Source organism: Megalopta genalis, chromosome 3 (genome assembly GCF_051020955.1).
Source record: "Megalopta genalis isolate 19385.01 chromosome 3, iyMegGena1_principal, whole genome shotgun sequence".
NCBI lineage: Eukaryota > Metazoa > Arthropoda > Insecta > Hymenoptera > Halictidae > Megalopta > Megalopta genalis.
This window is the reverse complement of record NC_135015.1, coordinates 21,861,090-21,873,431: the sequence shown is the minus strand read 5'-3', so window position 1 is coordinate 21,873,431 and position 12,342 is coordinate 21,861,090. Positions and strand designations below refer to the sequence as shown.

General features: G+C 45.8%; 1 protein-coding gene and 1 long non-coding RNA gene across 8 annotated transcripts in view; one reads left to right on the top strand and one right to left on the bottom strand.

Annotated features, from left to right (window-relative positions):
* TfAP-2 (transcription factor AP-2) overlaps positions 1–12,342 on the top strand; it is a 235,686-nt gene that overhangs the window by 153,897 nt on the left and 69,447 nt on the right. The window lies entirely within an intron of this gene.
* Positions 10,206–12,342, bottom strand: part of LOC143259175 (uncharacterized) — a 66,773-nt gene continuing 64,636 nt past the window's right edge. For both annotated transcript variants that reach the window (XR_013032994.1, XR_013032995.1), the window contains 2 exons: positions 11,967–12,169; positions 10,206–11,847 (listed from right to left, as the gene is read on the bottom strand). This is a non-coding gene — a long non-coding RNA (uncharacterized LOC143259175). The remainder of the gene's footprint in view (positions 11,848–11,966; positions 12,170–12,342) is intronic.

Here is a 12,342-nt window from a genome sequence, read left to right as displayed (position 1 = left end):
AGATAAGGGTTGAGAAACCGAAGAACGTGCAACCGTCGTCGTCGTCGTCGAATCCGCGGTGCCCCTTCGTCGAGCGAACAGCGTCATTATTCAAACCGAGAAACACAGGAATCTCGGCTGAGCAATTAATTAGCAAGATACCGGCGCACGGGGAATTAATAAACATCGATCGATTAATCGATTAACGTTGTACGGTATTAATAAGCCGGCGATGCTCGATCAACGAGTCCGCCTAATGCACCGACGATGATCGCTATTAACGGTCTTTATTGGCATTTCGAGGCGGCGATCGTGTTATCACGATCAAAAGAAAAAGTGTTAACCATGAACTTTTGCTCGTCCCGCTCCTCCGATATTCATCGCGCGTCGTGTTCGCGAATGGCGCTCCCGCTACGCGACGCGAGGCGACGCGCGACGGTTCAAGAATCGAGCTAATAAAGTCGGCTACGAGGCTTCGGATAACCTTTTCCCTTTTGTTCGATACAAAGCCACCGCGCACCTGTTCGTCGAATAGACGTCTCGATCTCCTGGGACAGCTGGCAAGCCGTCGCGAGAGAAGTCGCGGCGCATCGCGCCGTTGCAATTACGGGACGCGTCTGTTTCGCGTCGTTTAAACGCTGACCCCTGTACAAAATCATCGAACAGGAGACGACGGATTCGTCGATCGTTGAAATTGCACGGTAGGCGTCGCGCAGCCACCGTTGTTGTCCATATTATTATTCGCGAAGGGTCGATCTCCCATTGAAAGGACGAACGAAGGATGACTCGTCGTAATAGATTCTCATTCGAAAGAAAACGCACGAATACACGAACACTCCTCGCGCACATACGATCGTGCTTGCGCGGCTATCGCATTCGCCGCATCGAAACTCTCAATTTTTCACGCGTTCGCTGCTTCCTCGAACGTGGAATTGTTTGGTCGTCGTTAACGGAATGATAAACCTCGCGTAACGTAAGATTATAGCGGTTCATTAGCGGCATTCAGCAATTCATTACGTTATGGTTCATTATTGGACTAACAAACGACAAGCAGTAAAAACGGAACTGTTATTGCAAACTTTTATATCCGATGCTTGATCAAGCCTCGCGCGAGCATATTTACTTGATAGTATACAATCAACTTTAGTATCTAGTCTGCAGATGTTCGTATCAAAGGAGACATTTATTTAGAAAACCAGTTTTCTAACAGCGAGCATTAAAAAGGTGATCATCCTTAATGAATCGCATTACGCCGAAGCATTCTTCGACGAATGCCGAACGAAACTGCGTTTCTCGAACTAGTCTTCGACGCGCACCTTCTACAAGCAGCGAATACAAGAAACGTATCGACGCAAAATACAATCGTTGATTCTACGACCTCCGAAAGTTCGTTTTCTGTTTCGGATATTCTGCAAAATATGTATGCTAGTTTGTACAACGTTAAAGATCGCATTTAACCAATAATCGATCGAACGACTCGCCAATAATAATAAAAGACAATTGAGCCGTTTATTTTGAAAGTGGCATAAGTCACTTTACCGTAATGAAAAGCGGTGATTTTTTAATGTTTATACGAAATTATTTATACCGAGAAAAATATCAGTATATAAAACGCAAACCCTTAAATATATCGACTTAAAAACAAAGTGATTTATGCCACTTTCAAAATAAACGGCTCAATTATATCTTCTTCTCGTCAATGTATCCGCCGTGTGCTTTTATAACCGCTTTTACTAGTCGCATCATACTGGCTGTCAGCTTTTTCATTGCTTCGCCGTCGATCGGGTTCCACCGCGGCTGTAAAACTTCCGACAGATGCTTTTAAAAACAAATCTTTTTACGATTGTCTTTTTTCTTAATTTTTTTCTCGCATAAACTTTTACGTACTCGAAGGATTTAAATACTTAAATTGTTCAATTTCATGTTATCCCGGTACATTGCATGCACACGCATTCGCAACATAATTTAGCAATCTATTATTAATCATTCAACAGTAATAATACACAATATATTTCGTAGTTTGTATAGAACGGTGTTAGTTGCAACGATTTTCGAGGCGACCGTGCAAAGCGCGAGCCGACTGAGAAAGAAAGTTTCGGGACTCGGAACAATATATGGGATTCCAACAAATCACAGAGCAACCCAATTACGTTCGCGGTAGTCCCCGTTCTTCCGCGTAACAAGTTCGCGTATCCAGTTGCACCTGCCGCGCCGCGCCGCACCGTTCGCTTTGAACCTGCGTGCACGGTGCACGGGCACGGAGCCTTGTCGACCGCCTACAAGGCTCCAATACTGTGGGCACCGAGATGATTGGTGCCGCGCCACGTATTTCGACCCATACACGCGAACTACATTAGCATAACACGATCTAATTGATGCTGGTCGCATTATGCACCTTCGCCTCTCGCCACTACCGATGTTTGGTCCTAGATCCATTGCTCATGCATTACCACGTGCACCAGAACGTACATATACATACATATTGTTCGGTTCGGCCGACGCTGTCTCGGAAATTGACGTGCTATCGGATCAACGCGTTTCGACGTCAGCCTGTTGCAGATAGAAATAATCGCGAGCGGGAGAACGTTGCCCAACCCGATTTCTTATCGTTCGAAGATTTTTACCGTGGAAATATATTCTTCGTAAAATAGATAGATCGGTTCGATAGGCTCGACTTCGAATTTTTAAGAACGATTTCGGTATTTTAGGGTTTCTCTGCTTGGTAGAGAAATTACGAATCTCTTGCGTAGACTTCAAAATTAATTTCTCTAGCGAAGATTAAGGCGACATCTTCTTAATCATCGTCAGATTTTGATTATACAGTAATGCCTCCCTTCCTGACGCTCGGACTGTCCACTAAATTGGATAATTTGGGAAGTGGAGATACGATTATTCGAGCCTCGTTTTTATAATTGTGGACAATTTATAACTATAAAAATAAACCGCAAGGCTCTTCCCAAATTGTCCATTTTTGTGCGCAATCTGGGCGTCGATTAGAGAGACGTTACTGTACTTCGGTTTACGTGGAATTTAACCTATCGAGCCGAACTTGACCGAAAAGACACCGTATCCGATGCAGTACTCGGAACCCCTAAATCAACGCTCCTCTTTTTTTCGCGGTCGAGTGGCAACGTCGATGTAGCGTAATAAATATCCATACGCACAGTGTTTGCTAGACGCATAGATCGATCTTTTCGATCAACATGCTCGCGGAGAGCAAACCGGGATGATGCAATGCCCGTAGTCATTAATTGGATTGATTTATTAGCCCTCGCTTGTACGCCTCTGTCAAAAGGATAATATTTTACGGTGTTCCTGAAGCACGGTTACCGAGAACGGATCACCGAGACGATGGAAAACATCGACGCGCAGAAGGATATCGAGGTTGAATTAATTTAGGTGACTCGGGGAACGCGTAAAATCCATGTTACGCTATCAATCACGTTAATAATCATTTTCAATTCCCCTCGATCACCGTCCGTTCAAAATTTCACTGTCCCGTTACGCAATTATCGGCTGCAAATCATTTATTGTCTCGAGTTTTCCTATAGTTCTCTACGCGCTTCGCGCGCGCGCTCGTTCTTTGTTTCGCGATTGCCGAAATCGTCGATCGTATCCCGAGAAAGTACTGTAAAAATCAAATGTTCCTAGCATTCGGAAAATATAGAAAGTCGAGAGATATTCGTGCATTTTTTTTGTGACCGGAATTCGTTGGAAAGCCGGTTTAGCAATTCCGATACGTTGTTCTTGCAAAGAGTCCGTCGTTCGAACGGTAGAATAGCCTGCAAAAATGGTTGAATTTATTGTTACCGGGAAGGTAAAAGCCCGTTAGACAATTTAACCACGAGATATAAACGATCGGTACGGGAAATCGTTGCTTTCCGGACAAGCACGATAGTCGCTTCCTAATCTGTAACTAATCGAAATTGTAAAGAAGGAATTGTTGGAATAAGACGGTCCTGCTTGTAGACGGTTAGTCATTCAACGTGGAATAAATCCCGTCCACTGTACCGGCGACTGCGGATCGGAATAAAGATACAACGCGACCACGTATATTTCATCTGGTTTCTCGTTTAATAATTCTTGCGCGCATAAACGGTGCCCCTCGGCGGCAAATTAACATCCCGAGAGTGGCCGTGTTTTAATCAACAGAAGCGATTCATCCGGCCGTTGAACCATCGATCGAGCAAAAAGATTCGATTCGTCATAGATTTCACAGAAAAACTCGGATTTCTGCGATACCGCCATCTGCCGTCTTACTGTCACCGAACGAGCGATCCGCTCGCGATCTCTGCGATAAAATCATTAAAATATTGATAAAAATCCTTAACGACCCTCGATAAATCCGTGAAACGAAATAATCGAATCTACGGTTTGTTCAAGTTTTACGATACAATTAATGCTCGCGATACAACGTTCGACTTTGAAATATTCCGACGACTGGGCCCAAGAAAAATTCCACAAAAAATTCGCATTTTATCGATAGGCTCGACGCCGTCGGAATTCGCGTAGCGAGATTTGACCGAACGAAGAATGCGAATCCGCGCGAAAGGAGAAAGGCTGGAGCGAAGAAAAAGACGCTTGTCATTAGTCAAAATCGATAGAAATATCTCGGGAGTGTTTCTGAAACGCTGGCAAACGCGACGGCGGCGTACCGAGAATATAATCTTCCGATGTATCGTCAAACATTAGCATAGGCTTTAATAATAATTTTAAATTAGTTTAGTAAACGGTCTGTTCGCAGGCTGTAATTATACACCTGTCGCCAGGGATTTAAGGGTTTTGCTTGTTAGCCTGTCTTTGATCGAAAGGAGAAAAAAGAACGAGCGCCGCGCCGCGCCGCGCCGCGCGGGTTCGCATTAACAACGATCTCCGATGCGCGATGCGATGGAGAGAATAATAAAGCAATAACGTCTCCGCCGTATAATTAATGCCCGTTCTGACGGTCGTGAAACGTTAATTATGGCGTTTACGTAGCGACGAATCGGGAAAGTCCCATTTGTACCACATTACGAGATGCTTCACCGGCTCGATAAATCCGAAACCGTACCCTGAATCACACTTACGTTGGCCGGCCAACATTGTGGCGCTCGCGATCTCGTGACCCGACCACCCCCAGTAAATTTAGAAAGAGGGGATACGATTATTTTTATAGTTATTTTTGCTATTATTACTTTAGTTTGTATGGTTGCCGATTGTCAACGAATATAAAAATCGGGCTGCAAGGTTCGAATAATCGCATCTCCTCCTCCCAAATTTTCCATTTTTCTGCATAGTCGGAGCATCGATCGGGAAGAATTTACTGTAGATCGCTCGCGTACGCGCGCCGACTATGAAAACGTCACGTTGAGGCTGACATTTCCCTCGACTAATAGAGATTCGATCTTCAACGGTAACGGACGCCGCGGCCGCGCCGGTGAATCGCGTTGGAACCCTTCAACTTGTCGCGACATTTTGATTTACAATGCACGCCGCGATTAATAAACGACGAAGGTTCGCCCAGGCTCGATCGAGAACAGATCGGGACGCGACTGCTGCAACGGACAATTTTATAACGTTTCGTAAGATTATTATAAATTGTTATCGCAAACTGGTACCCTTGTTAGTAAATATGTCCAATTCTCGTTGTAGGACTATTTTTATTTTAGTACTAATAGGTGGGCACTTGGCCCTTCGATCCAAGGTATTTCCCTTTTATACGACTCGGTGCACTTGATGCATACGAAATTTCGAATCGCACAACGGTAACACTTTTAGCAGATTTTTAATGAACACGAACAGAGTGATGCAACGCGACAGAACAATTTTCCTCAGAGTCGCCGTTGGAGCACAAAGGGTCATCGCGTCGAAAGATCCCCGTTCGCAAAGGGTTGCCGAATCAGGGACAACTATAAGATAGGTACAAACCCGGAAGAAACCTGAAAATGCAGCGTCGGTGGTTCCTGGGCATACGTAACCCCCGAGAGTCAACGTCACCGCCTGTTCGAGCATTGAAATCACCGCGAGCGTTCTTTGCTAGCGGCCGAGCCCTCGACTCTCTGGAGAGAGAGCGAGAGCGAGAGAGAGAGCGAGAGAGAGAGAGAGAGATGGAGAGAGAGCACAGTAGTTCGTATATCGTGTATCACCGTGACGCTGGCCGCGGACACGTTCCAGGACTGTAAAAACTTTTTTCCCCGGTGGCGTGCGCGCTTGTGCACACAGGTACGCGCAGTTGTGTACGTGTTTTTCGCGCGGGTGTGCGAAACGTGCTGCTCACAGAGCCGCGCTTACGATCGGCTTTTCGGTCCCGTTAGCTTGAACCCTCTGGACCGGACTCTCGCCTCTTGCCACGCGGACCCGTGCACGGCTACGTGTCCTCTACACTCTACACTCTACACTCGACGCTCTACGCTCTACACACGCCTGCGTTTCCCTGTGTTCGCGGCCTTCACACCGGCAAAACGATAAACGGCCGATTCACTCGTCCACTCAAATTAACGGTGAACATCATTGTTGTCGAACGATCTTCCCCGCCTTCTCCTCCTCCTCCTCCCGTCCTTCCTCCTTCCTTCTTGCTCGCCTCGTCTCGCCTCGCCTCGCCTCGTCCAGCCCCACCTCCGCGAGCGTGCTTTTTCATCGCCGCTTTTATTTGCCGAAGGTCTCGAGCCATTAGCGACGCCGGATCGAGGAGGAAATCGTTTATCTTCGAGAGGCTCGTAATTAGAGAACCGCGATCGACGGACCACGCCGGCCCGCCGAGGGTTCTCTGCGAACGTTTGCCTCCCGAAATAAGGTCATCCACGGGTTTTCGGGAACACGCGAGAAAGTACCCGCGCCGTGCCGCGCCGCCTGATTGGCAGATCTCAGGCGAGATCGAGGTCTCCGGCGATTTAGACGTCGTGATTGATCGCGCGAACACGTTGTTGCGAGTGACCTATGGATTCGCGGTCGGTGCTTGTTTCGGTCTCGGTTGGGTCTGGCTCGGGTTCGCCCTCGGCCGAAAAACTCTGTTTCGCTTGGACGACCTCCTTTGGTTTTCGACACCCGTAATAAATTGTCTAGACGAGTCTCGCAGTCCGGGAAGCGATTGTTCGGGAGATCGGAGCTTGTAGAGATTCGTGATTAGGTCGCGGATCGTTGCGCGTTCATCGCTTCGAAATGTTTCCCGCGCGACACCGTTTTCTTCGAATTTAGCCCGCTTACGAACGAAACTGTGGGACCGTTTTGGTCGAAGATCCATGCTTTCGCGGAAGTTTCATAACTTCTCGATGAAAAGCGTCGCGAGAATAGCTCCAGTTTAATACAGATTTTTGCGTGTTCTCCGAGCACAGCAATTTCTCCCTAATTCGCGCTCGGATTGCGCGCAAGAATGGACAATTTGGAAAGAGGAGATACGATTATTTTATAGTTACCGATTACCAACGGCTATAAAAACGAGACGCGAGGCTCGAATAATCGTATCTCCTCTTCCCAAATTGTCCGTTTTCGTGCGCGATTCGAGCGCGAATTAGGGAGAAATTACTGTAAACCGTTCCAGAATGTGATATTTTTATAAACTGGTAAGCGGCGCAACACGTTTTCGTGCATACCAAATGAAACGTTCGTCGTCTGCGGTTGGTAGAATCATAAAAGTCGAGCGAATATGAATTTTTGTTTCGGCGAAAAAATGATTTCGGTTGTACCAGGACTTTTATGGCCGTCGATCCGGGATACGTGCAACATGTTACCGAGCCGGTAATAAATTGAAGTTTCGTAATGAATCGGATATCTCGGAGAGAGGTTCAGATTCGATAAACAGCTTAAAGTGGTTCGGAACAGCCTATCTGCAGATTAACCGCTCGGGAATTTCGTCCCGTGTAACCGTGTTCCAATTAACGTAATTAGTTTAACCTACACGCCGTCGACGGTGTACACATCATTACATAATGAACCGCGGAAAATTATTAACTGACGCGGACTGGGAATTCCGAAATGCATTCGATGCACGGGGATACCGGTGGTTCGGCTTCTCGATTCCGCGAAGACAATGGTTCTTCTTCGTTCCGAGCATATAATCGATGAGTAATACAATTCTACCGCGGAGTTTACTTATTTCCGACGGTACGGACAATTTTGATTTTGCCTAATAAATTCGCGATACTTTTGGCATGCGCTATCGTCTCTTCGATAAGCTTCGATAATTTCTCGTTGATAATTTTAATGTTTTCGATCGCTCGCTAAGATACGTTTACCGCTGCAAATTACGCAGGGTACGATTAATTCCCGTAAATTATCGGTGTTAAGAAACGAATCGTCAGATTTAATCGAAACGCTATTTTTCGTCGATTAGCTTCAACGAATCTCGAACTCGTCGGATGGTGCCTCGTTTTTCTTCGAACGCTCTCGCGCAAAGAAAAAAGAAAACAACAACGTGGATTTACCATTCCGTAAAAAATTGGCATCGAGGAATTGCAGGGCATTTCGGTTAACGAAAGATTCCTGTAAAAAGCGAGCAGGAACTTCGTAAATAAAGGCGGCCCAGGGGATCGCAAAAGTGGGCGGGCCGAAGAACATTCCGATTCGAGCGCACTTATGGTTCGAATAGCACCGGGCCGGCTGGCATTCATAAAATCCCGCCAATGTTGTTGCTCATTGTTGCTGGCGCTTCTTTATTACCGATTGGCAACGGTGCTCTCGGTTCCGCATGGTTCGGGCCGCGTCGTGCTCGATTATTGGCAATATAAAAAGCGCGCATACTAATTTAACGTTACACTTCCTCGTAATTTACGTTCGATCGTAGTTCGGAGAGTTTATACCGGATATTAAAATGTTTACGGTTCGTAATTAAACGATGAAATGAAAAAAAGAAAAGAAGAGAAATCAGCAACAAATATCGACGGCTGGTTATTAAAGACGATTGTCCTTAATCGTTACAAAGTCATTAACTTTGAAACGAGTCATTTTCAATCAGACTCGAATAAAGAAAACTATCGATGCGTATACGTATTAAAGGCGATTGCTTTCGCAGGTGCTATAAATGCCATACCAAATCATTAAGTCAATTAATAGGTGGGAGGGAAGGCGATGCTACGCGCGGCACCGCCCAATAATAACTCAACCGATTGACATTTTATATTTTACTTCCCCTTCGGAGAGCGAGTATCAATGTCCTCGTATCGTTAGCAGAAATTGCTCTTCATAATTAACATTCTTTTCTTTCGGTTGCGTAACGATCGTAATTGCGTGTACTATAAATCTCGATTAACTTGTTTCGCTTCTATTAATAATATTTCGTTGAACAACCAGGTGGAAGCTGTGCTCGACAAGAAGAAAACGGCGATATCTCTCGGAGGCATTAACATTTTATCGAACGAACATGGAAGCGCTTAAAAAACTCGATTTCCGCGAACGTTTGCCATTCGTCGCGTTTTTCTTTCGTTCGTTCTCGCTCGATTCTGATAATCGAATGCCGCGCGTACGAGATCATCTCTCGAGGACAACTGTGAATGTAAAAAAATATAACAAAGAAACCTGCAAGCATCGTCTGGAAATTGTTCTTAATCTTATCGAAATTTTTCTCTCGTCGCCGCCCGTGGTTCAAAAACATTGGCCGCGTCGAGTACGAAACGGTCGATCGAACCTATGGGCAAAACGATTCCGGCGGTTCCAGTAGAGAAATTGGCATGCTGCCTATACGTGAATGGGTTAAGTACTCACAGACGCTTGTGTAAACACTCGACGAGCACAGAACGCACTTACATTCACCGCGTCGTCAGTCCGAGCGGCGCGGATCCAGTAAAGATGTTAATAGGTGAGCAATGTGAAACAGCAAACAAGCTGCAATTTCATCTGCAAAAAGTTTGGCTATCTCCGACCCGCGTAGAACACAATATTAAACGAACAGGTGTTAAAAGCGTTCATGTGGAACACGGGTTGCCAACCGTCGGAAGAAAGTCGATGCTTTTTCATTGTCGAGGCTCGTGTACTCGCGAATAAAATTCGTCGCCAATTGAAAAAACAAATCTTACTTCCCGCTAATCGGTACTCCGTCTTCGCGCAATATTAACCCGTTAACGAAAACAACGATCGCCTGCTGTGCTATTATTCGGCTACAAATATTTGCGCCTCGAAATTCCGGCTGCTTCGAGGAAATTGCGGAAACGCGAGGTAGCATCGGTCGCAGAGGACACCGCCGCGCGCGATGTGTGTCACGGTTCGATGCTCCTTGCTCCCGGCTCGATCTCCCGGCCACAAAATCCGCGCGAGCGTTTTCTGTTGAAATTTCTAATTGTTTATTTGCTAATAATACGATACAAATATAATACAGTGATTAAAAAAGCACCTAGCGGATATAAAATGTATAATACGTGTATGTGTGATACAAAATGTATTTTATGCGAAGAAGAGTAACTGTATGCGAAGTCGCGGAGATACTGTCCGACTGATCGTCTTCTAGGCTGATGAACGCCTCTGTAGTTCTCTGGGAAGTGTCTCGCACTGGAACGAGCGGTCCTTTTATACCATTCCTTTAGGTAAATTCCAGGTAAATGAGAGTTCTAATGTATTGGGTTGTCCGGAAAGTTCGTGCCGATTTTCGGTAGGTAGCGCGAGAGGCCTGACCGAATATATCACAATTATTGAAAATAAATGACATGCGTACATATTCCAAAAGAGATAACTTTAGCCATATTTGGAAAAAAGCTTGGTTACGATTCGTTAATTTTTATCAGTTTCGTACGCCTTAGAATATGGTGGCAAATAAAGTGCAATTATAGGCATTTAATGCTTTTCTTTTTCCGAAAGGGCAAAAATGCCACACAAGCGGCGAATAAGATACGCGCTGTTTATGGCGAGGATGCTGTAGCCGAAAGAACTGTGCGGAAGTGGTTTGCTCGGTTTAAAGTTGGAAATCTCGACCTTGAAGATCAAGAACGCCCAGGTAGGCCGTCCACCGCAGACGAAGATACGATTAGAACAGAAATCGAGAATAACCCACGGTCATCATTACGTCGATTAGCAGGAATGCTAAATAAATCAAAATCAACCATCCACGATCGTACCGCGAAGCTTGGCTCCAATATTTAAACGAGCTGCGTTTTAATTTTCCTAAAAAATCGGCACGAACTTTCCGGACAACCCAATATATGCCTTTCCCCGAGAAGCTCGGGTTTGTACCTTTATTTATTGCCCCTATGTAGACATGTGTGTATGTGTATGTATGTGTGCGAGTATCGTTGTATACGCCAACATTTTCCATAGCGAACAAAATAGAATCGATCTTGCGGTCGCAATAACCCATTACGTCTGCTATCAATTTTCTTTCGCGGATAATACAGTTACGAAAAGAAGGATCGCTCGCTCGCGCGCGCGCGCCCGCTCGATGAACCAACAGAATATCGATCCGCGGCAAGAAACATTTCTACAAATCATGCTGCCTCCTCCCCGGCAAAAAAGCCTAATTCAAGCACATCGCGCGCGGAGCCGGTCCGCGAAGAAGCGGCTTCGACTTCGCGGAGTGACCTTCTTCCCACGTACACGCCGGCGCTACTTCCTACACCGGGTCGGGCATCAAATTATATTGCAACGGAGAAATTACGATATATGGGATTCTTAAGTTGAGTACATAACTACACGCCGGTTCAAATTAATTGCTTATACAGTTTTCCATCGAACTTGTTCGAAAACGCGATGCGGCCGCCGGACGAAGTTGATGAACACGCTGTGCCCGGAACGCAAACTTTATGTTACCCTTGCATTCTTCCCAGCGGTGTTGCGCGAATATTTTCGTGCGCAACAGGAACGTAAATCGTTGCCTGCCCGCAACAGCAGCAGCCGAATGCTCCCAGAAACCGTGGTAATTAAACCGGGATCGATCATTCGCTAGGCTGCCGGTCTTTGGGCGAGGTATCTCTGCAACATTCGCATAAAGCAGAAGTCGAATAATTCTCTGATAATGTAATTATATTTTTCGAAACTTTCGGCTCTTTTTGCAGCCAAAAATTTACGGTTAAAAATGATCTCGCCGATACTTTTAAATAACAGCATTCGCTTCTTGTTCCTCTTATTCTGGTCATCCCGGTGAAAGTTCCGATGACAGCCGACTCTTTGACCGACGGGATCGCTCGATAAAAAACACCGCTTACGAGTCCAATTAATTTCAGGATACGAGCTAATTGTGAGTTCAATTTACTTCGACGTTAAGTTCAAATATGGCCGATCTCGATTCCGTATCCTGTAATTACAAAGAGTAGAATATAACGAGGCGGGAAGCCTCGATGATGGTCGCGTCTCGTTAGGCGACCGCGATTTCTACGAGGCATTTCGAGGATCGTATTCGACCCGGCCGAGTCAAAGGGTTAACGTTCGGAGAGACTTGGTCGGAGCATCGGTCCGAGAGGATAGCGC